This window comes from Macrotis lagotis, chromosome 1, assembly GCF_037893015.1.
Source record: "Macrotis lagotis isolate mMagLag1 chromosome 1, bilby.v1.9.chrom.fasta, whole genome shotgun sequence".
Classification (NCBI taxonomy): Eukaryota; Metazoa; Chordata; class Mammalia; order Peramelemorphia; family Peramelidae; genus Macrotis; species Macrotis lagotis.
In genome coordinates this window covers 819,612,797-819,639,963 of record NC_133658.1, presented here as the reverse complement: position 1 = coordinate 819,639,963, position 27,167 = coordinate 819,612,797, and the positions used below count along the sequence as shown (strand labels likewise).

Here is a 27,167-nt window from a genome sequence, read left to right as displayed (position 1 = left end):
TTGATTCTCTGGATTTTGTCTACTTGACCCCAACAGATTAGATGGCTTTTCTTCTTTCCTTCTTTTGTTCTTTCTTTCAATGTATTGCCTTCCCTGACTAAATTGTAAATTATTAAGAGTACAACTTCTCTTTATTTTTGTTCAGATTTGTATTTCAGTGTTTAGCCTAGTCCTAGGTTCATAGAAAGTGCTTAATAAATGTTTCTTGACTTCACTCTAGGTAAATCACTTGATTTCTTTTTGTGCTCTTTACAACTCTTCATAATTGAAAATTTTAAAACAATCTGGATCAGCAATGATAGAGATTCCTTGCTAGAAATTCACTAAACAATGAAATTAGAAAGACTCCTTCTTTCCTCCCCTAAATGATATGTTAGTTTTAACTATCCGATTATGTAGATTGATGAGATAGGAGTAGTTTTATAAGGACATTGTAGTCAGTTTTAACTAAATGCCATAATAATAAAATAGAAGAGTTTTCTTGCTCCTTCCATGACTTGGGAAAAAATAATAGTTTCAACAATTATCCTGTAAGGTTGTTACCAGCAAAATATTATTTAAATCTTTAAAGTGGTACAGAAATGTGAATGATGGTGGTGATGATGATAGTGATAGGTATAATGATTTATCTTTTCTACCAATCAGCTTTAAAAAATAGGAAAAGCAACAGCTTAACAATGGTCTAAAAAATTTTAAATTAAGAAAATACATATACTACATATTTAAAGCAGATAAATTTTACAGCTATTAGAAAAGTAAATGTTTTATTTAACCAAATCAATTATAATATATATAAAATAAAAATAAAAATAAAAAGACAGGATTATTTTTTCTAATCCCCCTTGTAATTTTCCACAGTATCTAAAATTACATAAAAATACCAAATTAATGTTAATTTAATATATTTTATATGTATCAACCCAGACAAAAATGGACCTATCTTTTCATTTTGTCCATACCTGTTCTATGAAATATCAACTCTCTTTTAAAATTTATTTATTTATTTTGCAAGGCAATGGGGTTAAATGACTTCCCCAAGGTCACACATCTAAGTAATTATTAAGTGTGAGGACAGATTTGAACTCAGGTCCTCTTGACTCCAAGGTCAGTACTCTATCCACTGTAATCCCTAGCTGCCACACAAATGTCAAATCAAATGTGATTTTTTTTTTCATGAAAGCTATTCCCCCTGTTTAGCGATTATTTTTGATTTCAGCAGTGTACTTCATTTGGAGACTGCTATTGCCTCTATCATGTCTTTGTGTATATGTGATCCCCCCCCCCCCAATAGCATGTAAGTTCTTTGGGAAGGATGTGGGGAATTTTTTTCGGTTTTGTCTTTGTATTTCCACCACCAGTGCTTGCCACATAGTAAGGATTTAATAAATGATTGCTCATTTGAGTTGAAGTGATAATCATGAGGTTCTTCTTGTTTTCCTTTTATTTTTCATTGCCATCAGTACTCCACTGTATTGTTGAAACTCTGAGATGGTTTAATCATTCTTTAACATAAAATGAAAACTATATCAACCTCTTCAGTTTTTAATAAAAAGACTATTTGTCAGTCAGACACCTGACTCCTGCTAATAACACAATTTCAAGCTGTATAATTTAAACAAAATTTTAAACACAGAAAACATAGTAAAATACTTCTTTAAACAGGCTTCACAATTTGTTGATGTCTGGTCTGGTTCTCAGAATATGGCAGTCTGATTCTGTAAGGGACAGTCATGCTATTAAAGATGTGTTCTATTTAAAGAAAACTGGATTCATTCTGGGGGGAGTTCTACCACTAAAGTATCTGTGTATCCTATTGATATCCTCAATTGCTTCATTTTTTAAGGAGGGGGTTGGATTAAATGAACTCTAAAATCATTTATATCTATAAATCCATGACCAAGGAGCAATCTTGTCTTCTCTGTAATGTATATCAACAAAAAGAACATAGGACTGGTATTGGGGAATATAGGTTTGACTTGCCTACAAAGAAACATCATTACCTCTTTGGCCCTAAATACACAGTGAATTAGAGCATAGGCCCTGGAGTCAGGAGGACAGGAATTCTAATCCAACCCCGGACACTTGACTCTTCCTCAGGCACTTGACTGACCTTGGACAAGTCACTTAAGTCTGATGGCCCTACATCCAGGACCATCTCCAGTCATCCTGATCCATATTTCACCACTGGACCTGGATGGCTCTGGAGGAGAAAGTGAGGCTGGTGACTTAGCACAGCACTCCCCTCACTCAAATCCAATTCATGTTCTTGTCATGGCATCTCCTCCCTGATGTTGTAGTCTTCTTTGGAAATAAAGGACAGAACATCACATTAAGTCCATTCATCTTCCTTGAGCTGACTTTCTTCATATGCCAAATGAAGAGGTTAATGTTTAAAGGGAAATCTCTTGAATCCCTTCCCATGATATCAACAATAAGGATCACTCTAGACTCAACCCCACAAATGCTCATTTTCAGTTTCTCTTACATTGACAGTCTTGTTGAATGGAGAAAACAAAAAAGAAAATTTCTTTTTGATCAAAATTCCCATCTCTGGTAGGAGGAAAACTATATTTCTGAAGAACCTCTTCCCTGTCCAATGAAACATCAATCATTAATAATGATTCCATTAACAGAAAGCTACCTAGTCCTTTCTTGTTACCAAGTTTAAAAAATGGTTACAAACATAAGGTATCTTAGGGGAAAGCAATGAATAGCTCCAGGGTGTGAAGGTCTCAACAGTGAAATTTATTTTCAATTGAATTCTATGAATATCAACATTAGAGGACGTTGTTAATTATATTTTCATCTTTTATAATTTCTTTGTATTAGGAAAGACATAATAAACTGCAGATCTCATTAGGATGAGAAATTGAACACAAAGCCTATTATAGATTTCCAAATTTGTAAATGGTCCCTCAAGAACATTTTATCTAGACTCCTTTAATTTAGATGAATGCCTCAATCATTCATAAATACTGTTGCTTTTGTAAATCTTCAGAGATGAAGAATCTACCATATCCAGCCAATTTTCTTCCACCTTTAATTATCCAAGAAATGAAAAAGTATTTAATCAAAAATATAATTCTATCAACTTCCTAATTTTATCTCTCTAGACAGAAATATATTAATGTTTATAAAATATCTTCCTGGAAATAATTCTGTGAGAAATCATCATTGTCATCTTTACCACCACCATCATCATTATTGTTTACATGAAGAAGTACAGATGCAATGGTGAAATGATTTGTTCAAAATCAAGGATTCCTAAATCACAGAGATAGCAAGTGTGAAAACTGGTACTCATTCATGATTTTTCTAACTATAACCATTCCATTTTCCTGATTTACCTTTTCTAAATAAATATTTGGTTTCAATACTCAAATCTCTTGATAGTTTTTGTTTGGAAGAATTTTATTTGAATAAATTTTGGTCCATGATTAGGATTAAATTTTACAATTATTACACTTAAAATATCAAACTTGACCTTTCATATGTAAGCTATAAAAATATCTAGATAAGCATGGGTTGCTTCCTAAAAGGATCTTTTCTTCAAACTTCAGAATTTCCATGTGCAAAGTCCTTAACTAAATATAAAAATCCCCCAAAGAAAAAATAAATTAAAGAAGAGGATTTTTTTAAAAATAGGCTTTTTATTACTATCAGTATGTATTTATCAAATATCACATATCTAAAATGTCATAATGGGAACTTTATCAAATAAATAATGTTTCAAGTTTGTATAGAGTTTGAGTTTCACAGAGTGTTTTCCTGACATTAACCTTGAGAGTTAGAAGGTTTAAATATAATTTTCATTTCATAGATGATGAATTTGCAATTTTGATTGTTTAAATAAATTGTTTTAAGTCAGAGAGGTAAATCTCTGAGACCTGACTCGCACTCAGGTCCAGAATTACTAAACCATAGCTCATTAGTCAAGCATACAGATCTTTTAGCTTTTAGTTTATAGCCCAAAGCAGAGCATGTCAATTAAAAGATAGAAATACTAAGGGTAGCACAAATACAAAGGCAATGTATACATTAAATATATATATATATATACATATATATATAAATATGCATATATATATGACATATATTTATCAAAGCACAGATCCATGTGTCATGTAACAAAATACCAAATGTCTAAATTATATTTTCATCAAAAACTGGTGTGAGGGGGCGGCTAGGTGGCGCAGTGGATAAAGCACCAGCCCTGGAGTCAGAAGTACCCGGGTTCAATTTGGTCTCAGACACTTAATACCTAGCTGTGTGGCCTTGGGCAATCCACTTAACCCCATTTGCCTTGCAAAAACCTAAAAAAAACCTGGATTGAGGAGAGATGATAACCCTATTTCTATTTCTATTTCTTTGAAACCAAGGTAAAAATGTCATTTTAAGGGTTCCTTGGACAATAGTAAAAAAAAAAGAAACAATTTTGTAAATTCCACAAGGCAAGAATTTTGTCTTATCCAGTCGTTTTAGCCTTCAGATTGTAATATGGTACTCTATACATTGCAGTGCTTAATAAATGAATATTGAATCACCTGAAGAATAAAATAGAGGAAAGAGTGTGGTTAATAATTTATAAATAACTACTAAATTAAAACCAGTGTCAGACAGTATGGGGAAAAAGAAATAGCATGAAAATATTCCTAGCCTCATATAAACCTCTTCCTGGGGGATAAATTAAATATCTAAATAATTTTAACAAATTTAAAATCAAACTTAGATATAAATATTCTCTATATATTTTATCTTACAATAAACAATTGTAAAGCATGTTTTGGATGCAAGAACAATTTTGACTCATGAATATATTAAATTTATTCAGGACTTGTTGCCTGCCTTCTGGTCATATAGCCTAGGCTTAAGATGGCACCAACATAGATATTTATAATATACATTATTATATGATAGAGACATTAATGACCTTCCAATTGGAGTACTCTTCTGAGATCAAAAATAATTCTTTAACAGGGGAATAGCTTTCATGAAAAATATCATATTTTGACTGGGCTTTAAAGATAATTGATATTTCATAGATTAAGTATGGAAAAGTGCTAAGATAAATTTGTTTCCTGGATTGATACATATAAAAGCATATATTCTGCTAATATACATTGGATGCTTTTTTGTATTAATTTTAGATACTGTGGGAAATCACAAAGAAATAGAATTAATCCCCATTCTTTTTTCTAATTTTTGAGGCATATTTTTAATTGATTTAGTTATATAAAGCTTGTTATTGGACTTTTTAATGGCTGAAAAATTTATCTACAAAATATCCAAGTGTACAAATCACTGCTTTAAATGTATTTGTATTGTATATGTATTTTCTTATTTAAATGATTTTTAGAGACCATTGTTAAGCTATTAATCTTTTTTAAAGGCAATAAATATAATACATTTAATGATCTTTGTCTGCAATTGAGGACCCTAAACCAGTAGAAATCCTGTATATATATATCTCAATTTATACATATCTCAGAACAGTTGCAGTAATCCCTTCCCTTTTGTACATGTACAATTATATTTAACATTTCCATATTAGGAATATTATGAAAGAAGTACTAGTACCAAAGGGGAAGAAAGATAATGAGATAAACAATATAAGAATAACAATATAAAGAAACAATGGAAAAGAAGTTTTAAAAAGTGAATATGGTATGCTTTGCTCTATATTCAGATTCCATAGTTTTTTTCCCCCTCTGGATGTGAATATATTTTCCATAACAAGAGTGTCAGTATTGTCTTTGTTTGCTAAACTGTTGAGAGAAGCTGTCCATCATAATTGATCTTCTCACAATGTTACTATTAATGTTTACAGTGTTCTGGTTCTATTTGCTTCACTCAGCATCAGTACATGCACGTCCTTAGAAAAGGACTTTTCTAAAAGTCCTCCCTCTCATGATTTCTCATAGAACAACAGCAATCCATAGAATTCCTATACCATACCTTTTTCAACCATTTCCCAATTAATGGGCATTCCCTCAATTTCCAATTCTTTCAACTACCAAAAATAGCTGCTATAAATATTTTTACATGTGGAACTTTTCTCTTTGTATGATCCCTTTGGGGTCTATATCCAGCATAAGTATTGCAAGATCAAAGGGTTTGCAATTTTCTTGCTCTTTGCACCTGGTTGCAAATTGCTCTTCAAAATGGTTGAAACAATTTGCAGCTCAAACAACAGTACATCAGTGTCCCAGTTTTACAATGTTTACTCCAAAGTTGATCATTTTACTTTTTTTGTCAATTTAGCCAATCTTAGAGATGTGGAATAGTAACTCAGAGTTGTTTTAATTTGCATTTCTCTGCTCAATAATGGTTTGGATCATTTTTTTCATATGATTGCATAATGTTAATTTCTTCTTCTGAAAACTGCCTGTTCATATCCTTTCACCATTTATCAATTGTAAAATGACTTGTATTCTTATAAATTTGAGTTGGTTCTCTATATGTTTTAGAATTGAATCCTTTATCAAAAAACATTGTGAAAATTGTTTCCCGGCTTTATGTATTCTTTCTAATCTTAGTTGAATTGGTTTTATTTGTGCAAAATTTTTTTGTTTCACTCCATCCTATCTTCCCCCATTTGAAATTTCTTTCTCTTTCCCCCTTATCCCTCCTTATCAGTGTTTTGCTTCTGACTGATGACTCCCTCACATTTTTTTTTTCATTTCCTTTCCCTTTTTCATTCTTACTCCCTGTAGGGTAAGAAACATTTCTCATCCCAATTGGGAATCCATGACATTTCCTCTTTTTAGTCAAATCTGTGGAAAGTAAGATTTATTCAGTTTTTGTACACTCCCTTCTTTCTCTGTATTTTAATATATCCCTATTCATATGGAGTTCATTATCCTATAAAGATGCCACCGTTTTTTCCCATTGTAATCCTTTTTTCACATCTTAATTGTTTTATACCTGTCTTCTACCCACACCCTCTGCCAAAGTATAGTCCTTTCAACTATCCTTGCTAGAAGTACAATTCTCAAGAGCCAGAAACATTATCACCATCATGACCAATTTACACCCCCTCCCTCTGGCTAATTATGTTCCTTTCAAATCTTCTAAGACAAATACAATTATCAAGAATTACAGGTATTGCCTTGCCATTTAATCTTATTGACTAACATTTTTGTTTCTTTAGTCTTTATTTTTCTTTCTGCTGACATTTTTGTACATCTCTTGAGTCTTGTATTTGAATATCAAATTTTCTGTTCAGTTCTTACAAGTCCTCTGTATCATCTTTTCCCCTGAAAGAATATGCTGAATTTTGCATGATAGTTGATTCTAGGTTGTAGTACAAACCCCTTTGTCTTCTGGAATATCATATTCCAGGTCCTCTGACCCTTTAATACTGTAACTGATAAATCTTGCATAATCCTGACCCTGACTCCCTGGAATTTAAATTTTCTTTTTTTTTTTTTTTTGGCAAATTGTAGTATTTTTCACCTTTAAATGAGAACTATGAAATTTTGACTATACTATTCCTTGGAGTTTTTATTTTGGGATCTCTTTCTAGGGGTGATCAGTGGATTCTTCCAATGACTATTTTTTTTTCTTTTTATTCTAGCATATTAGAAAAGTTCCCATGATAATTTCCTGAAAGATACTGGCCAGGATCTTTTTCTGATCATGGCTTTCAGGTAGAAAAATAATTCATAAATGATCTCTTCTAGATCTATTTTTCAGGTTGATTATTTTTTCTAAAAGGTACTTGCAATTTTCTTTCTATTTTCAACCTTTTAGTTTTGTTTGATGGAATCTTGGCATATCATAGAGTATTAGTTTCTACTTGTCCAATTCTAATTTTTAGGGTTTTGTTTTCTTTATTTAGTTTTTGTATTTCCTTTTCCATTTGATTTTGTCACTATTTTCCTCTTCTGAGATAAGTTTTTTTTTTATCATCTCTATCAGAATGGTAGCTTTTTATGGTCTGAACTCTTTTTTTTAAAACTCATTTTGACAGTTGAACTCTGTTCCTGGGACAAAGGGGTCACAGTCCCATGCTTTTATGTGCTGAGGTTGGTTGTCTGGTCTCTGCCTTACTGCTTTTCTATGGCATTTCAAGTTCTAGGGTTTGTTCCCTGGATTTCTCTGCTATTGCCACAGTGTTCACAAGGCTTGAAGTGAAGCCTCAAACTCGTCTCCTGGGCTGGGGTTGGGACCCCTCTTCTGGCCTGCGAAACCATTGGCTTGCTGAGCCAGAACTGAGTTGTGCTGAGGCTAAGAACTCACTGGCTGTCCAGCTCTCCCACATATACTCTACTCCCCTTTTACCAAAGTAAAGACAGATCTTTACTGACATTCCTTCATTATATCTTGAATTGATATAATTTGTTGAGATTTGTTTCACTTTTTTTTCTTTCTGTAGGTTCTGTCATTTTAGGGTCTCTTTAGAGACTTCATTTGAAATTGTTTTGGGAAGAGCTCTGGTAATGTCCTAACTTCTCACCAACAACTTTGCTCTACTGACAAAATCTATTAATACCTATTCTTGAAGATGTTTCAATGTCATGGGGAAAGGGACTGATATACATGAAAAGCTATGAGAACACAAAAACTCATTAAGTATTCAAAATTCCCCAGAATCACTGAACTTGAGACCTGGAAATGACCTCATGGACTACATAGTTCAGCTCATTTCTACCCAAGAATTCTTTTTACAACATCCATTGCAGGTGGATTATCTTGCCTCTGCTTGAACTTCATCAATGAGAGAGCATCTAACAACAATCCTAATTGTTAGGAGGTTTCCCTCCAACATTGCACCAAAATTTGCCTTTATGCTCCACATTATGCTTTATCACACCAAATAGAATAGCAGTACATTTCATATATCCCCATATATTTTATATGATATATAGAATAAATGAATAACAATCCAATACCTTTTCCATATAAAGACCCTTTCAAATAATTGAAAATAAACTTCAAGTTGATCCATAAACCTTCTTTTCATCAGTGTAAATACTTTCAGTTCCTTTAATCTTCAAATGACAAATTTTCCATTCATTTTAACTTTCCATTCATCATTGTCTGGACATTCCCCAGTTTGATTGTTCTTTCTAAATGCTCAGAACTGAAAACAGTATTCATTATGTGGTCAATATCAAACTAGAAAATAATAATATTCTTCTCTGCTCAATGCTGTCTTCAAACCACACCTGGTACTTTTGAAGTGGATTTTTTAAACCAATATAGAATTTCACATTTATTTTATTTAGCATTCATTTTATCTAATTTGACCTATTTTTTCCCCGATAGGTGAGATCTTTTTGAATTTAAACTTTGTTATCCAGTGTTTTGACTACTCCTTCCTATCTGCATATTTAATAAACATTTTATCAAATTATTTATATAATTATTAAATAGCACAGAATCAATGACAGATATAAAGGAAATTCCATAAAACTTTTTTATGTGTTGATATCAAATTATCAATGACAACTTTTGCATTCAAATTTGTAAAAGAGATTCAAATCTATCATTACTATCACTGGAAATTCTTATTTTCATTGTATTTATATAAAATTTTTTAAATTCTTATTTTTTCTTGAAATCTAAATATACTTTGTCTACATGTTTTCATTTTATAGTATTTTATTTTTCCCCACTTATATGTCAAAATAATTTTTAGCATTCATTTTTAAAAGATTTTGAATTCCAGATTTTCTCCCTCTTTTGACTCTCCTTGTTTGAAATTGGTAGGAATATGATATAGGTTTATAGATATGATATCATTTAAAATATTTCTGTATTAGTAACATTCATTATGAAAGAAGAAGCAGATGAAAAAGAATAACATAAGTGAAAAATGTTTTGATCTTTCAGAGTCCATCAGAGTTCTATATTTGGATGTGAATAGCATTTTCCTTTGTGAGTCCATTGTACTTAGATCATTGTGTTGCTGACAAAAACTGGGTCATTTATGTTTGAACATAGTGCAATATTTCCAAGATTGTAAACAATGTTTTCCTAGTTCTGCTCATTTCGTTTTGTTTTGGTTCTTACAAGTCTTCCCAGGTTTTACTGAATTCTGCCTTATTGTATTCTATTACTTTCATATACCACAACTTGTTCAGTCATTTCCCAACTGATGTCATCCCCTCAATTTCCACTATTTTGCCACCATAAGAAGGGCTTTCATAAATTATTTTTATATTTGTAGGTCCTTTCCCATATTTTATGATATCTTTTTGATAGTAGTGATATTTCTGTATCATAGGCTGTGCATAGTTTTACTACCCTTTGGACAAAGTTCTAAATTGCTTTCCAGAATGATAGGATCAGTTCATAACTCCATCAACTACAAATCAGTCACCAAATTTTCCCACATCCTCTCCAATATTTATTATTTTCCTTTTTTGGTCAAATTAGTCAATTCAATAAATGTACGGTGATACCTCAGAGTTGTTTAATTTTCATTATGCAATCAATCAGAAGTGATTTAGGGCACCTCTTCATATGTCTGTTGAAAACTGATTTCTTCTTCATCCAAAAATTGCCTGTTCATATCCTTTGACCATTTATCTTGATTCAGTTTTTGATATATTTGAAAACTGATGCTTTTACTTGAGACACTAGCTTTAAAATTAATTTTCAGATTTCTACTTTCTTTCTAATCTTGGTTACATTTGCATGTTTTACGAAAGCTTTTTCTTTTGGGCAACTAGGCAACCTAGTGGATAGAGCACTGGCTCTGGAGTCAGGAGGACTTGAGTTCAAATTTGACCTCACACACTTAATGATTACTTAGCTGTGTGACCTTGGGCAAGTCACTTAACACCATTGCCTTGCAAAAAAACAACAAAAAACTTTTTTTTACATATAATCAAAATTATCTATTTTACATTTCATAATACTTCACTTCTTTAAAAATGTGGGTTCTATTCTATTGTCACATATATGTTTAATCTGATCTTGCTTCTTTGTCTTTAGGAAGATGTGATTTCATTCCTTATATCTTTTTATTAGGTCTATTTCATTGTTATTACTTTGTCTGAGATCAAGATTGCTACTCCTGCTTTTTTTTAACTTTAGATTCGTGTCTCTCTCTCTCTCTCTTTTTTACTTTTACTTTGTGTTTCTTTTTTTTAACTTTTACTTTGTGTCTCTCTCCTTCAAGTGTGCTTTTTTGTAAACAATATATTGTAGGATTTTGGTTTTTTGATCCACTTTTTTTCTGTTTCCATTTTATGGGAGAGATCTCATTCACATTCACAGTAGTAATCACTACCTGTGTGTTTTCTTTCATCCTATTCTTCCTCCTGTTTGTCCGATTTTCCCCTCTCATCCTTTTCTACCCTACCAATGTTTTGCTTTTATCTAACACTATCTCCCTTCTGTTAATTCCTCCTGCCAGCCACACTCCTTTCCTTAGTCTTCTCCCCTCTTTCTCTGTTTTTGGCATTTTGTATTTAAATAATTGGTTATTGATATTATTCCCTCTTTGAGCCAATACTGATGAGAATAAAGTTTAACCAATGGCCATCAACATTCTTCCCATCTTCTCCCTACTGTAATGGGTATTTGATACCTCTTAAAGTGAATAATTCACCCCATTCTACCTTTTCCTTCCTTCTGAACACAGTATAATTCTTTTTGTTTATGCTTAATTATGTTTTCCTGTCATTTCTTCAAATTCATTTTATACCCATATCCTCAATGGAGTTTCATCTTCCCATAGAGGTATGTAACAGTTAACCTCAATTGAATCCCCCCTTTTTTTCCCTTTTCCTTTTTCATCTATTTAGTCTTCTCTTAGGTCATGATATTGTAGATCAAATTTTTGGTTAGCTCTGGTCTTTTCTTTATGAAACCTTGAAATTCTTCTATTTCATTAAATGATCACCTTTTCCCATCATGTATTATGCCTAATTTCACTGAGTAAAGTGATTCTTGAATATAGTCCTAACTCCTTTACATTTTAGAATATTATCATCTGTAATTTATGATCTTTTAAAGTTGCAGCTTCTACTTCCTGTGTAATACTGTTATTTACTTCTTTTTTTAATCACTTGTAGTATTTTATAAGTGATCTGATAGTTCTGAAATTTGGCTATAATGTTCCTTGGAATTTTTATTTTGGAATCTCTTTCCCAAGGTGATATTTTTTCAATATTTATTTTGCCCTCTGCTTTTAGGATATCATATGATATTTGATAATTTCTTGTAAGATGCTTGTTCAGGCCCTCTTGTAGGATGTTATTCATGTCCTACAATGGCTTTCAGGTAGTCAAGTGATTCTGATATTGCCTTTCCTAGTTCAATTTTCCAGGCCAGTTTTTTTCCCCTATGAGGTATATACATCATTTTCTTTTTCATTCCTTTTAACTTGTTTGATTGATTTTTGATGATTGTCATTAATTTCCACTTGCCCAATTCTAACTGTTAACAAGTTTTCCTCAATTAATTTTTCTTTTCTATTTGTACAAATATATTTTCTAAGGAACTGTTTTCCTTCAGTGGATTTTTGTATCTCCCATTCCATTTTGCCAATTCTGCTTTTTAAACAGCTGTTTTCTTTTTCCAATCTGTCAACTTTTTTATTATTCTCTTGCTTCACTCTCATTTCTTTCCCTAAATTTCTTCTACTTTTCTTACATGATTTTTAAAATCATATTTTAAAAGAACTTTAAAATCATAAAAAGAATTCCTTTTTGAGCTCTTCCATGATTTCTTTTTTGACTTTTTCCCCCTTTCTTTTAAATTTGACCTCTCTCCTCAGATTAGAAAGGACACTATCTCAGGCTTTTTGTGACTGGGGCTATAGGCTATTTATCTGGTACTCCACTGATGTTGCCCTGAGTCCCATGGTGGGGTAGGGATGCTTCTGTCTGGTATAGCAATGAGGTGATGAGTTCAGTGTCCCTGATGCTGCCAGAGGTCATTTGGCTTACCTGGTGTCATCTGCTATCCTGGTGATGGTGTTTGAGATATACTGAGGTAAGTGGTTAAATTGAAGGGTTACACTGAAGCAAGTGGTGTTCTGGCCACTGGTGGTTGCATGTTTGTCCAAGTTGATGCTGAAGCAAATAGTGGGGCAGCACTGGCAATTACCTATTTACTTTGACACCCTTAGGACTGGAATCTATTTATTTGGCTGGGGTTTCACTGAATCCCATGGAGGTTCAATTAGTAGAGGTTGCCCATTTGCCAGGGGTTATGCTGAAGCAAGTTGCAGTTTTCAGATTTGGAGCCTCTCTGGTCCCCTGGCCATTCTAAGGCATGTGAGACATTCTGGTGTTGGTATTGCCTTCTCCTTCATACTGAGGCTCAGGATCTATGACTGGTTTACTGAAGTGGGGCTTGCTGCTGTCTTGCTGAAATGCTCAGAGCTTTCATTTCCAGCTTCCAAGTTTCTTAGACCCAAAGATAATGCACCATATCTTTTTGCTGGTTCTGCTATTCTAGAAGTTGTTGGGTTTATTTTATGGTTATTTGATTCTGAATTTGGGAGTTATAGTAATTTATTGCTTACTCTACCACTTTGAGTGGAGGAAGCATTTCTTATTTACCTACTATGTGCCAAGCACTAAAGATGAAAATAAGAAAAGAGAAAAAAAAACCCTTGTCTTCAAAGATCTTGCAATCAAATGGGGGCAACTAATGGACAAAAAGAAGCTAAGTTAGCATAACAGGAAATGATAGTATAACCAAAATATATTTTGCGAGTTGAAGCTAAGCAGAGCATTGTGGGGGAAATGGAAATAACTGTCAAATTCTAAGCCTCCTTATAAAGAGAGACTTTAGGAGCCTATTAATCAATGGTGAAAGAGAAAAAAAGAGGAAATACAGTTTTTTAGTATAGTTTTTTTGATACATTTTTGTTGATTTTATGCTGACTTTTAGTGATCCCTGCTGGTTTTTTTCTAGCTATGGGCCAATATCATTTATACTGGATTTTACAATTTGGTAGGAATTGAAATCAGCCTTACAGTTTGCAGAGTCTGTTCTCAGAACTATTTTGATAATCAATAAAATTTACCCTTTTTCAGACCTTTCTCATATTTTCCATTCTCTGAGATATTTTAAAGATATCTAATGATGTTTGTCTTTCATTCTTAAAAAAGACCATGACATCAGAGAGGTGATATCATGACAAGCACATGAACTGGATTTGAGTGAGGGTGTGCTGTGCCAAGTCACCAGCCTTGCTTTCTCCTCTAGAGCCTCCAGTGCCCAGATATGAATCAGAACAACTGGTGATGGCCTTGAAAGGCAATCAGAGTTAATGTCTTGCCCAAGGTCACACATCTAGTAAGTGTCGTGTCTTAGTCTGGATTTGAACTCCTGTCCTCCTGACTCCAAGGTCAGTGCTCTATCCACTGCATCACCTAACTTTCTATTAAAAATACTTAATATCAGATAGAAGGAAAAGTGAACAGAGTTCTGGACCTGTAGACCAAAAGATTCATCTTTTTAAATTTGAATTTTGTCTCAGGCACTAGCAGTGTGACTGAAAAATTCCATAAACCTGTTTTTCTCAGTTCCTCTTCTGTAGAATGAATTGGAAATGGAAATGTCATGCCATTCCAGGGGTTTTGTCAAGAATACCCCCCCCATGGGGGTCAAAAAATGGATATGACTGAAATGATTGAACAGCAACAAAAATAGATAAAAAACAATCCCACAGTCAGCTGTCATTTCTCTAAGACGTAGTAAAACTTAAATTTGAATTGATTGAGTGCAACTAGATGCAGTCTGATTTTATCTTCAAATCTCAGATTTTCTCTCACTTATATATAAATCATTATTTTTATTTTTATCTGCAACCAAAATCATTATAGGATCTCAAACATGAGAACTTGAACCTAGATCTGGAGGGGGAACTTGGAAGCTAATTGATACTAATCACTCATTTTATATATAAAAAACTGAGGCTCAAGAAAGTTATGAATTACACATGGAATTAAACAGTACATTTTTCCTATTCTAAATAGTTTTGTTTGAGAAAATAGAAGTTAAGATCTGAGTGTTTCACCCTTCTCTAAGTTGATATCATTCCATCTTATCACAGAATCATTAAGTAAATGAACTGCTAAATACTGGGGATATAGAAAAAAAAATAGTCTTAGTCTTCTAAGTGCTTATAATTGACTAAGAAGAAAAGATAAATTCTGTGAGAAGTCAAATGGAAAGTGTAATGTGAGAAGTACAAAGGATAGAGGACAAAGGTTATGAGATAAGATTGCTTTCTGTATGGGCATCCTTTAAGCAGCTGTCAGTCCCACCCTCTTCCACACTCACCAAGCACTATACATTTTGTTCCATAATTACTCATGCTGATTCATTGCTATTATTCACTGTAGGATGTATAAAAAATGAGAATTATCTTCCTCCCAACAAAAATTATTTTTCCCCTATAGGTGAGCAAGGCATTATTAGGATGTCAGTGTGAGAATGTGAACCAATTAAAGGACCAAATGCTTAAGGATGAGCTCCTGTCAAGAGGGCAGTCTCTCACATTCTATTACAATACAGGCATGTCCTCATGTCCAACCAGTGGAAACAAACCCAGTAATTAGCACCAGCAGCCTTTCATTCTAGTGTATTTTTAGGGAAAAAGGGCTCCCAGACAGACTCTACGATCATACATTACCTAATGTTCCGGAACAGCAAGATGGATGCACATCCGGTCTGTTAAATATAACTGCCAGTTCTTTCCCAGATGCAAAGAGCTTGCATGCTCATTAAAATCTTACACTGAAAATGCAATCAATTTAAAGCTATAATTGTCTCCTAAATCTGATGCTCAACATGGTTTTTTTTTTCCCCTAGACACCAGAGAACATATCAAAGTTAGTTAAATTTTGAATGAGTTTGGGGAAATAGCATTTCAAAACCCATCTGAGGTAGAAATGTGTTTAGTACATACATATGGTTTATTTTCTTAGGCTCTTAGCACAATATGTGCTTCCTGATATGTAAACTTTAAGCTAGAAATTAGTTTTGTTATGACCTTGAAGAAGTAACTTTTCTTCTGCTCCAGTTTTCTCATCTAGAACATCGCAAGAATAATATTTTCACTATTAACCTGATTAGGTTATTGTGAATTAATAGATGTGGAACATAATGAGGTTTTAGGAACTAACATATCTCTTGATAATTGGGATTGAAGTAATACTCTTTAGGTATATGGCATTTTTATCAATAGTATTTTTTAAATGTTGCTATTATTAGATATGTAATAAAATATTGAAATTTTATGATTTCAATTTGATGTGGTATTTTTTTTTATTTCTATGACTTTGCTTCTTTTTCAGTTAAGCAGAAAAATATTATCACAAAGTAGAAAGGCATACAGGGGAAGTCACCCTCTGAATCATTCCTATATTGTTCCTCAGGGATAAGAGTTGATAAGAGAGAGACAAATTGCATAGCCACAGAATCTTGCCTCGAGGCTGTCTGGCTATTAGGAACAGGGCTTAGCTATTATTCTTTTCATGATGATCATATCTTTTGCTTTTGCACATAACTATGTAAACAAAATTGTTGCTCCCCAACGGGACCTATATGAAGTGTAATCTGTAGGCTAGCTGATAGTTCTGATGAAGGAGAAGTATTAGGGAAATATTTGTCTAGTTTTTCCTGTAATATAACTATTGTCTGTGCTTATACAGAATTTTCTGTGGGCCTCTGATTTTCTCCCCTTTGCTCAGTCTAACCCTTTTCTGAAATGAAAATTCACTAAGATAATAAGAAGTAACCTTAGCCCCTTCTCCCAGCGCTCCTCCAACTCACAGACACATAGCCTTTGAAGGTTTATGCCTGACTCCAGTCATGTCCAGGTGGATTATTCCTTGACCCCCTCGCTCATGCTAGGCTCCCTATAAAGGTTCAACTCTCCCTCCACTACACCCAATCCATGTTGCATCATTGGTTGGTTTTAGCCTGGCTGCTATAGCAACAAAATCTCATTTCTTCGTTTTCCCCTTGCTGCTACTGCTGTCCCTTCTCTTCTTAACTTCACTATTTCTATTGAAACTCACTTTCCTTACCTTATTGCCTCCCTAAAGAACTCTGTGATTTAACTTGAAACTCTTTGAAATAATCTGTGTATTGAAATGTATGCCTTTTCTTACTCTGTTGAGTCAGAGAGACTGGTGATTTCTTCTCTGATAAATGAATTCCCATCAATTTTTCTGTCCAGAGCCATTCTCCCAACTTCACTCCTATTCTTCTTTCACTCAACTTTTCTTTATTGACCACCTAAGTAACTGAAATTCCTATAATTATATAGGGTGAGCTGTTCTTTATGCTTTTGATGAGAAAGGGGCCAGATAGAGGCTTGTGCAGTCTAGAATTCTTTTTGATATTGGCTCTAGGTTCATGGTTGTGTTCCCTTTGCCTTTGACCTGTTCTGGACAAGGACTTCTAGAACAGAATAAATTTCAGTGTTAGAGAGACCCATAATTAAGAAGTAAACCAGGCAAAGCTTGAAAGACATATGGAAGAATAGTCAAACCAAGAGTTATGCTTGAGGTCCAGAAAAATAGTCTGTCAGTCATTAATTGATGAGATTTAAAATACAGTCCATAAACTGAAATTAGATATCAGGTTCAAATAAAATGGATGACCAAATCGCTTTAATCTTTGGCAAAGAATTCAGTCTCAATTCATATTCAGCAGGGGAATACAGTAGAACCCTTTTAAGGTCAGTCATGTAGGTAAATTACTGTTCTTAATTCTCTAAGCAAACTTTAGCTCTCCCTATTGCCAGCATTTTCTACATGCAGTAGTTCTTTCTTAACAATTGACGTTGCTCCATTTTTGGGTTAAAGCATCTTGTCTATAGAAGAATTGAAGTAAAAGAATGTACTAACAGAGAATACCTACTAATACATTAGCAAGTAGTTAGAATAATTTGATTATTCTGAGCAAGGGTTGAATAATATACAAACAGAAAAAGTTGATTTGGATGAAGCAGTTAGCACCTTCTATTATCAGGGAGGGTTTGTTTTTATTCAGTCATTTCAGTCTTGTCTAATTCTTTGTGACCCAATTTTGGGGTTTTCATGGAAAAATTTCTGGTGTGGTTTGCTGCACCTTTCTCCAGTTAAATTTGTGGATGAGGAAACTGCAGCAAACAAGGTTAAATAAGTGATTCGCCCAGGGTCACAAAGTGTATGTAAGTGTTTGAAGTTGGATTCGAAATCAGTTCTTTCTGACTCCAGGTCTGGCACTCTATCCACTGTGCCACCTACCTGATCATGACACTATGTACTTAAAAAAGGGAATAACTTGACTTGGTTGCATATTCTCTTCAGAGATACATGTACAGAAAAAAAGTGGTGGAGAGAGAAAAACACTGAACAGTAAACTGAAGACTCTTTTCTCTGCATCTTCTTCATCTTCTTCTCTTCTTTTCTTCTTCTTCTTCTTCTTCTTCTTCTTCTTCTTCTTCTTCTTCTTCTTCTTCTTCTTCTTCTGCTCCTCCTCCTCCTCTTCCTCCTTCTCTCTCTCTCTCTCTCATTTCTTTCCCTTCATTTTTTCCCATGTATGGTATCATGCACCTATGGATTCTCTGAACAAAAGAATTTAAATTTTGATCACTGAAACCTTATTAGACATCTTGGGTTTTACAGGCCCTAAATCACTCAGAAGAGAGATGACAATGCAAACCAAAGATGTTATGAAATTAGAAATAACAGGACTGTGGAACTTTAGGTATAAGGTATGAGTGGAAATGAGGAATTGAGGCTGAGAATGGTGATCATACTTTAAATTTCGTGTCTGAGATAATGTCATTAGTAATGATGATGATGATAGTAATATATCAGCAGCATACATTTTGACTTTTTTATGGTTTCATGATTTTATTTATCTTTTCTGACAAGAAAGATTATGGAATTATACAAAGGGATCTGGTCTCAAAACTAAGAAGAGCTGGATTTACATCTCATCTGGGGATGTGAAAGTCAAAGTTTTTCTATCCTCTTGGATAATGTTCTCTTAGTTCCAGAAAGTTGGTCCCCTTGGGTAGATGGAGTTTTCTCTCAAGGGACTAACCTTCACCAGTGTAGCCATAGCTCCAGTTCTTATGTCTTGAGAAAAGAACATTGTTCAGTCAAGAAGCAACTGCATTTATACTTGAATGCCTGACGGTCAAATTCTGATTCTTTTTCTCATTATCTGTTATTCCAAGGGTGATATTTATCTTCTCTGGGACTTAGTCTACTCACTTCTGAAAGGTAGAAGTTGGATTACATGGTTCCATATATATATATATATATATATATATATATATATATATATATATATATATAATTCTATGAAAAACCATGTAAAGAAAGTAGTATCATTGACTTTATTTTATAGATGAACCAGTAAAATCTCCAAGAACCTTGTGATTCACCTAAGGTGACATGGTTAGTATGTTTGCACTCCACAGACAAATGTACTGGGCAAAGTGTTTTATGGTGATTTTTTTTAATATTAATTACTTGGCTTAACAATCATTCTATGCTGAATAGAACAACTTTCCAAACTACTGATTAGCATTAGAAGAAAAATACAATTCAAATTAAAGAAGCCCTATTATATGAAAAGTATGACAGTATTGTATAGCTGACAGAAACAATGACTGTGGAACTAGGAAAATCTGAGTCCAAGTACACAATACTATATGAACTTGGGGCCAGTTTCTTAATCTCACTGTGCTCCAGGCTATGCCCTAATCTACGATCCTAATTTCAGAGAAAACATTGGCCAAAGAAACCCTTGGTATACTCTATTCCCATTCTCATCCCCCTATTGGTAAAATATTGTGGTTAGCATTGGAAATACAAAATAAAAACCAACATCGTTGCCATCAAGGAACTTATATGTTATTGAGATTTAACTACTTGTATTTGTGTATGTAAATTTGTAAGTTAGCTAGTCTAATACAAGTAAACAGAAGTTAATAAAAAGTAAATATAAGTGTATGCTAAGTGATTTCAGGGAGTGAAAATTAGCAGCTCAGAGGGGCGGGGGAGAGTGTTGGGCATCTGGAAAAGACTTGCACCTGAAGAGAAATATGAAGTAAAATAGGGATTCTAAGAGGCCAAAGAGAGGAAAGCATGCCATAATTATTTGTGCCATATTACAGTCAGGAAATGGAATGGTATTTGTCACAAGTAGTTTATCCAGTTTTGCTGAAATAGAGAATTAAGAATGGAAACATAATTGGGAACTGCATTATGAGGACCTCAGATCACAAAAGATTCTTCAATATTCTTGTTCTTTCTATTTTTCCATTTTTGAGGCAATAGAGAGCCAAGAGAGGTTTTTGAGCAGCATAGTAGCATGGTCAGATCTATATTATGAATTTTTCATTTGAATGGAGGTTGTGCTGGAGAGGGGAGAGGTTGGAATATTGGAGAGATTTTAATTGTGAGGGAAGATGGTTTTTGTCATGGTCCATAGAGACAAAGCCATAACTGTAATCAAATTTTGCTGCAAAGAAAATAGGTTGTTTCATAGTAAAACTCCCCCACAGGCTTTAAGTGCTAACTGAGGTGAACTGTGAAGCTAATAAATTGGGTGATAATTAAAATCCTTCTTCAAAAATTGTGACTGCCTCCTGTCACATGGTTTGTGTTTACTGTAACTAATCCCAAAGTGCCACTCACTCTCCTAGTGGTAGGGTTTTTGGTTGGGTTTCTTTTTTTTGTTGTTTGTTTGTCTTCAGTTTTGACAAACCTGTCTCCAAGACAGATGTGAATTCTTGAAAGTTACTCAATAAGAGACAGAGAGGAAAACAGCATTGTGGAATTTCTTCATTCTGACTCCAGAGCTCTCTGGTTTAGGGCCTTTAATTATTGAAGGTAAACTGACTATGGAGTAATTTAGATAATCTGGCCAACCCCCTTGATTTTATATAAAGAACTCCAGTTTCAGGTGGTATAGGCCCTGGAATCAGGAGAATTTGAGTTCAAATCCTTTCTCAGATGCTTAATGATTACCTAACTGTTTGTGACCTTTGGCAAGTCACTTAACCATACTGCCTTGAAAAAAAGCAACAAGCAAACAAGCAAATAAGTGAACAAACAAACAAATAAGTAAATAAACAAACAAACAAATAAAAAAGAACTCATTTCCTGTCTGAGGCTACAATTTCTTTCAGTTTTTGGATTTATTATCACTGAACTTCAGAACTAATAAACTTCCTGAGCATCCTTAAATATCTTAATCAGTCAACAAATGCAAATTATTTCAATCAATATATCAAACAACTGGGATTTCATTGATATAGGTGTTCCTGCCTGGGCAAATGACAATCATATTTATCAAGCTTCATAGGTTGTTACAGCTTTAAAAAAATCTTAACTTGTTTTCTCATTCCTTGTGACAAACATTTGTTTTGTTTTATTTTGTTTTTAATATTTTATTTATTTGTTTTCCCAACTACATACAAAGGCAATTTTGCCACTCCTTTTCTTCTTTTGGAATCTTTTTAGTTTCTCAATTTTTCTCCCTCCTTTCCTTCCCTCCCCTCTCCCCCTGACAGAAAGCAATCTCATATAGGCTCTACATTTAAAACCATGCCAAACATAGATCGATATTGAACATGTTGTGAATAAGATACAAACAGAAGAAAGAAAACAAGCGAGAAAAAAAATGACAAAATACATAAGACAACTTTTAGGAATTGAAGATGATAGTCTTTGGTGTCCACAGTTCCTTCTCTGGATATGGATGGTATTTTCCAATCCAAGTCTTTTACAATCATCTTTGATTGCTGTGCTGCTGAAATGAACAAGGGTGAAAATATTTTTAAACATACTGATGCTGGTCCATCATTTGACTCATTAAAAATTAACTATATGGGAGTAAAAATACAAATAAAAATGAGAGAGTCCTTCACTTGCTATGTTGGGGAGATGATATTGATACATACAAGTAAATGCAAAATGCATACAAAATAAAAACAGGTTATTGCAGGGATATTCATGAAGGATGGAGATCAGAGAAGACAATATGTAGCAGGTGGCATTTGAGTTAAGGAACTTGAAAGAATAAAAAATGGAGGGGAAAGGGAGTACAGTCCAAACCCTGGGATAAAGTATGGTAACAGGAGAAAGATGCATAGTCATATGTATTGAACTAATAAGAAGGCAGTTTAGTTGGACTATTGATGGGTAGCAATGTGTAATTAGATTGGAAATGTCAGTTTGTGGCTGGGGACTGTGAAGAATTTTAAATGCCAAAAAACAGGAGTTTGTATTTCATTCAAAAGATAATAAAGAATCCCTGTAGTTTATTGATACTGAATGAATATTAGATCTTGTTATTGCTAGGGCTATATCCTTCCTAGCTTGGGGGAGGAGGAGATTAGGCAGGAAATTGTACCCTTCTGGCATGGGTACAATTATGACCTAAAATTATGCTGGTGATAATCACACAACAGTCCACCTTGGATAATCTAATTCCAGAGTACTGGTTTCAGCTCTCAGTGCTAAATTTTAAGTAGAATATCTTTAAGTTGAAAAGCATATAATGAAGTCTGACAAGGGTGATAAAAGGTATTCCCAATCTTATTATTTAGTATTGATTAATAATTCCAAGAATGCTTAGTTTAGAAAGAAAAAAGACTTTTTAACTTCAAAGGATATGATCTTAATTATTAATAGAAAATACAGAGGAGTGTTTTGGTTTATGAAAAGAAATTTCCTAACAATGAGAGCTATAAAAAATGAAAGAATTTGCTCCCAGAAGTCTTTGGATAAAGTCTGGAGGACCACTTGTCACATATGTCAGAGCAATTGTTTTTAGTTATTTAGAAACAGATATAAATAAATGATTGATGAAAGAGCTTAGAGTTACCTCTGCAACAGAAAAAAAAAAAAGTATTGAATGAGGATGTTGCTGGGGGTAGAATTTTCCTTTTTTTTAAAGAGAAAATATATTGGAAATGAGAATGGAAACTATACAAAAATGAAAAAGGGCCACCCTGATCCTCCAGGAATTATATTGTGTACCTTTGAAATTTTCCATAGTATTGTAATTGTGTTCCAAGTTGTTCTGTGGATATTCATGGATTTGCCTTGTCTTGTAGTCTTGGGCCTGGGTTCTCTATTGTTTTAAGATGATGAATATGAATGATATAAAGAAGCAGTTGATTAGGCAACGAAGATTCAAGTTGCAATGAAGGACTTCTAAAATATTCAATAAAGAGATAAGGCAGGAAGAATTTGTTGTATCTCCATAAAGTCTCTATTGTCTGCCATTAAGACAAAGAACATGTACTAAACACCTGCTATGTGTCAGTCAGATTCTGTATTAAGAACCTGGGTTACATATTCAAATGCAACAACTAAGGCAATTCCTACCTGCAGGCAGTTTTTGGTTTTTCAAGGAGAAAACAACACAAAATAGGAATCTAAGAGGCAAAGGTTAATGGGGTTGCAGGTACACTATATGGGTCATGATGGAGAGTTCCAAACATGTTCAAATGCTGTTGGGAAATGGGTAGAAAAACCTGTGTTGAACTATTTCTTTACATAGAAGCGTAGAACTCTGGTCCTATTCTACAGTCAAAAGCTCCAATCAGAAGGGAAGAAGATATTGATGAGAAGTAACAGGCAGATTCAATTTTGGAGCACAATGAGATTTCCCAGTGATGAAGTTCTTGCCTTAGAAAAGCATAATCAATAATTCTAAAGAAGGATAAAAGCAGTGTTTGTTGGTGTTGAGTTGTTTTAGTCTTATGTGACTCTTCACAACTTCATTTGGGGTTTCCTTGGTAAAGACACTGGAGTGTTTTGCCATTTCCTTCTCTAGCTCACTTTTTTTTTTGAAATTTTATTTATTTAAGGCAATGGGATTAAGTGATTTCCCCAAGGTCACACAGCTAGGCAATTATTAAGAGTGTTAATTATTAAATGTCTGAGGTCAGATTTGCACTCAGGTCCTCCTGACTCCTGACTCTATTGAGCCATCTATCTGCCCCTTTAGCTTACTTTAACAGATGTGAAACTGAGGCAAAAGGGTTAAGAAATCCAGAGTCACATAGTCAGTAAATGTCTGAGTCCAGATTTAAACACAGGAAGATTTTTCTTCCTTATTCCAATCCTTTCCAAATGCTCTATTTATTTTAGCACCTAACTGTTCAAAAACAGGTTTGTTAGTAAGTAACTGGAGGAGAAAAACTGTACTGAGCACCTCCTTTAAATAGACATCCTTGAATGTCTTTGCCCACCTCTAATCCTAATCTATATGTATAAATCTATAGTTCTTAATCTGTATTGCAGCAAATGTTTTGGTTAATCTAATATGTTGAAAAGAAATGACTTCAAATTTATTTTTGTATCCTTGGAAATAACAAGATATATGTGCCACCACTGTAAATTCAGCTTAATGTCTATGCAGATGTATCCCACATCTATATTTCTAACCAAAACTTCTCCCTTGAGGCTCATTACCAACTGTCTATTAGATATTTCATACTGGATCTCCCAGACACTTATTAACCTGAATGCAACCAAAAGGGAATTCATTATCTTTTCCCAAAAATTTACTCCTTTTACAAATTTCTTTTCTTTCAGTTGAAATATCTATTAAATCCATCCTCTCAATGTTCCCAAATTTTTAACCTATGTGTTTTTCAACTTTTTCTTACTCCATATTTTCAATAAATCATTGAATCTTGTCATTTGTATCCCTTCCCTACATTATCTCTTGCAAATGATCCCTTCTCTCTCTCTCTCTCTCTCTCTCTCTCTCTCTCTCTCTCTCTCTCTCTCTCTCTCTCTCTCTCTCTCTCCACAGCCACCACTTAATTAATGTTTTGAGTTTTCATCTTCTGTGGTATAAGTTATTGTAATAGCCTTCTAATTGGCCTCCCCACTTGATATTCCTCTCCATTCCAAATTATTCTGTCAGGGTATTTTTTCCTCAAGGACAGCTCTTAATATATCAGTCCTTTACTCTATAAGGTAGTATTTCTCTATTGTCTCTAGGATAAAATATAAATTCTTTTATCTTTTTACCTTTTAAATTAATTTTTATTGAGTATTATATTTTTCCCTAGTTACTTATAAAAAGAATGTTTAGCATTTTTTAAAACTCTGAGTTCCAAATTTTCTCCCTTCCTCCCTACCCCCCCCATTAAGAAAACAAGCAAGCAATTCCATATAGGTTATTTATGTATAGTCATGCAAAAATATTTCCATGATAGTCATATTGTAAAAGAAAAGACAGCTCAAAAAAGCCTCAGGAAAACTAAAGTAAAACAAAAAGCATGCTTAAATCTATATTCAGGCACAATCATTTTTTTTCTCTGGGAATGAAGAGCATTTTTCATCATAAGTCCTTCATAGTTGTCTTGGATAATTCTGTTGTTGAGAATGACTTAGTCATTCATAACTGATCATCTAACAATACTGCTGTTACTTTGTACATAGCACTTTTTACTTTCCATCAACTCACGTAAGTCTTGGGTGTTTTTTCTGAGAGCATCGCGCTCATCATTTCTTATAGTAGAATAATATTCTATCATAGCCACATACCACTATTTATATAATCATCCCCCAATTGACAAGCTTCCCCTCAATTTCCAATTCCTTGCCACTAGAAAACAACTACTATCATATTTTTCTACATGTAGATGCTTTTCATTTTTATTTTTTTAATATCTTTTAGGATAGAAACCAAGTAGTCATATTGCTAGATTAAAAGATATATGGATTTATAGCCTTTAGCGCATAGTTCTAAATTGTTCTACAGAATAGAGGAATCAGTTCACAGCTCCACTATCAGTATTATAATAGCTCATTTTCCTCATATCTCCTGCCCAATGTCGCTTTCCTTTTTCCATCCTGTTAGTCATTCTAATAGGCATGAGTTAGTATCTCAGAGTTTTTCTTAATTTGAATTTCTCTAATCAATTTTGTTAGAGCATTTTTTTCATAAAGGTATGGAGATAGTTTTGACTACTTCATCTAAAGAATATTCATATCTTTTGGTCATTTTTCAATTGGGGAATGACTTATTTTTATAAATTTGACGCAATTCTCTATATAAATACACACACACACACACACACACACACACACACACACATATATATATATATCTTTGAGAAATGAAACCTTTATCAGATAAACTTGCTTCCAAATTTTTTTCATAGTTACTATTGTTAATTGTATTTCCCTTCAACATGTTTCACTGTTTATTCTATTTTCTCTCTCCTTTCACCTGTTCCCTCCTCAAAAATGTTTTGTGACTACCCCTCCTCTAATTGCCCTCCCTCTCAACACCCCCATAACCTTTCTCTTACCTCTTCTCCTATTTTCCATAGGGTACAAGATATTTTTAAACCCTATTGAGTGTGTATGTTATTCCCAATTCTGATGAGAATAAGGTTCACTCACTTCCCTTATCGCCCCCTCTTACCCCTCCATTATTTAAAAGCATTTTCATGCCTCTTTTATATGATATAATTTATTCCATTCTTTTCTTACTCCATAATCTTATTCTTTTTAGATATCATAACTCACAATTCACAACTGTGCCCTCTGTGTATATATATATATATATATATATATATATATATATTCTTTCTAACTGCCCTAATAATGAGAAAATTCTTATGAATTATAAGTATCATCTTCCCATTAGGAATATTTTTGAGCTCTTCTATGACCTATGACCAATTCATATTTTTATTTTTTCTGGGTGTGTATTTTGATCATTGTTGCTAAATTAATATTCTATTATCAGATTTTTTCTGTTGTTTGCTCATTTTCCTACTTATTACTTGATTTCTAATTCTTTGTTAAGATAGGACCTTGTTTCCATTTAGAGGGCAAACTGTTCTAAGTTTCAAGGGTTTTGTACAATTGTTTTTAGAGATACTTCTAGAGACTTTAAAGTTTTCAGTTTTCCCAAAATGGTATGATCCAAGCAGAGGTGTCTACACCTATCTCTATATTCTGGACAGTGGAAAGACCACAAGAACCTTTTCTCTGCCATAGAACTGTGGGGCAAATCTTGCTCCATGGGGGCTATAAGCTTTGGCATGCTATTGTTTCTCCTTTCCCTTGTACAACCTGGAACCAAGAATGGGTCATGGAACAGTTCTGCCTCATCGCTAACAAAGAGACCCTTGTACTCTCCTTCTAACAGGTGTTCAACACTCTTACCATCTGTGAGCAGAGTTCCAAAACCAACTGCTG

General features: G+C 33.6%; 1 protein-coding gene across 3 annotated transcripts in view; it reads left to right on the top strand.

Moving 5' to 3' along the window:
• GRM5 (glutamate metabotropic receptor 5) overlaps positions 1 to 27,167 on the top strand; it is a 739,207-nt gene that overhangs the window by 38,644 nt on the left and 673,396 nt on the right. The window lies entirely within an intron of this gene.